Below are 2,383 nucleotides of genomic sequence, written 5' to 3' on the forward strand. Positions count from 1 at the left end.
AGCTCTGTGATCAGCAGCCTGAAGGAAGAAGACGGCTCAGTAAAGTCATCGCAGTCCGACATTTTGAGGATCAGCAAATCCTTTTATGTCGGATTGTATGACGTGAAGCCCACAGACAGTACGGAGTCCCAGTCCTTCCTGTCCTCCATTACAAAGGGCTTTGATGACAGTACATGGGAGAGTCTGGACAAACATGGTGGATGTGCTCTCAAAATGAGATTTGGGGAGGGATTCCGCAACACGGCAGGAGTCTCACCCCCTCTGCACGTTCCCCTTGAGGTGGCTGTGGTGGGGACAAGACCGTTGTTCACCTCCTTGTGGTTGTGCCTTTGCAAAGAAGGTCTGGACGTCGGTGATAGACGCTCTTTGGTCTGCCTGAAACTTGTTGGACTTCCAGCGCAAAGAGTTGTCCCCGACCGAGTGTTGCAGACTGGCACGTTCCAAGGTCCAGGACTACGTGCTGAGGGACGCACTAAAGCTTGGGGCAGCCACCGCAAAGGCGCAATGGGGAAGGGTCGCTGTCTAAGACCTTTCTGCCACAGTGCACCCAGGGACTGGGAAATGTTGAGAGCCCCTCGGGCTGTACAGCTCCAAATGAATGTCTGCAGTGAATACTAATTATATTGAAGCACCTCAGAGAGCAACATGATGTATGTTGATAACTCCAATACTTTTGTCTGATTGTCTGCATTGACCATATTGAAATGATTGTAATATTCATTGATTGTATCGATGCACCTTGTGATCAATGTGTAAAAGTTGAATCTGATTGTAGTTTTGTGATGGTGATTTTGAAATGTTTTGGAATGTTCCTCCAGATATTTTATGAATAAAGTATATTTTTCAAAAAAAAATCTGTTCTTATCAGTTTAATATCCGATACGTCCTTTATCTGGGGACCAAATATTAAATTTATTTTTGGAGCAGGGAGATGGAACAGGATCTTTCTCCGTCCATTCCACACATCGACCTGGTATTGCAGCGTCTTCAGGAATGGTGCAGTTTTGCCCTCTACAGGGTGAAAGGGAAACTGAAAAGAAGAAAAAGTCATTCAGAGCATTGTCCTGCTTTCCATCATTGATCTGGTTGAACTGAACTTGTGCTGAGTGGCAGGACAGGCTCATTGGTGCCAGACTGAGTGATGCCCCCTTTACCTTTAATTTCTCCTTTAACTCCTCTCAATTCCTCCAAATAAAAGGTGTGGCTATGGGTACCCGCATGGGCCCCCGCTATGCCTGTCTCTTTATGGGGTATGTGGAACATTCCTTGTTCCAGTCCTACTCCGGCCCCCTCCCACAACTCTTTCTCCGGTACATCGATGATTACTTCGGTGCTGCTTCATGCTCTCGTCGGGAACTGGAAAAATTTATTAATTTTGCTTCCAATCTCCACCCCTCCATCATTCTCACATGGTCCATCTCTGACACTTCCCTTCCCTTCCTTGACCTCTCTGTCTCAATTTCTGGTGATAGACTGTCCACCAATATCCATTACAAGCCTACCGACTCCCACAGCTACCTTGACTACAGCTCCTCACACCCTGCTTCCTGTAAGGACTCCATCCCATTCTCTCAGTTCTTTTGCGTCCGTCGCATCTGTTCTGATGCTGCTACCTTCAAAAACAGTTCTGCCACCACCAAACACACCTTCCCTTCACCCCCCTTGGCGGCATTCCGTAGGGATCGTTCCCTCCGGGACACCCTGGTCCACTCCATCACCCCTACTCCTCAACCCCCACCTATGGCACCTCCCCATGCACACGCAAAAGATGCAACACCTGCCCCTTCACTTCCTCTCTCCTCACCGTCCAAAGGCCCAAACACCCGTTTCAAGTGAAGCAGCATTTCACTTGCATTTCCTCTGACTTAGTCTACTGCATTCGTTGCTCCCAATGCGGTCTCCTCTACATTGGAGAGACCAAACGTAAACTGGGCGACCGCTTTGCAGAACACCTGCGGTCTGTCCGCAAGAATGACCCAAACCTCCCTGTCGCTTGCCATTTTAACACTCCACCCTGCTCTCTTGCCCACATGTCTGTCCTTGGCTTGCTGCATTGTTCCAGTGAAGCCCAACTCAAACTGGAGGAACAGCACCTCATCTTCCGACTAGGCACTTTACAGCCTTCCGGACTGAATATTGAATTCAACAACTTTAGATCTTGAACTCCCTCCCCCATCCCCACCCCCATTTCCGTTTCTTCCCCCTCCCTTTTATTTTTTCCAATAATTTATATAGATTTTTCTTTTCCCACCTATTTCCATTATTTTTAAATTTATACCTTTTATGCCCTGTTAGTCTTATATCACCCCACCCCACCCCCACTAGAGCTGTACCTTGTGTGTCCTCCCATCCATTCTTAATTAGCACATTCGTTTAGATAATA

The 2,383-nt window shown here is 47.6% G+C and overlaps 1 pseudogene; it reads left to right on the forward strand.

The window, feature by feature from the left end:
* The first annotated feature begins 836 nt into the window (after positions 1–836).
* Positions 837–1,007, forward strand: LOC144674187 (U2 spliceosomal RNA; annotated as a pseudogene).
* Positions 1,008–2,383: the final 1,376 nt, after the last annotated feature.

The sequence above is a fragment of the Cetorhinus maximus genome, unplaced genomic scaffold, assembly GCF_964194155.1.
Source record: "Cetorhinus maximus unplaced genomic scaffold, sCetMax3.hap1.1 HAP1_SCAFFOLD_584, whole genome shotgun sequence".
In the NCBI taxonomy this organism is placed as follows: domain Eukaryota; kingdom Metazoa; phylum Chordata; class Chondrichthyes; order Lamniformes; family Cetorhinidae; genus Cetorhinus; species Cetorhinus maximus.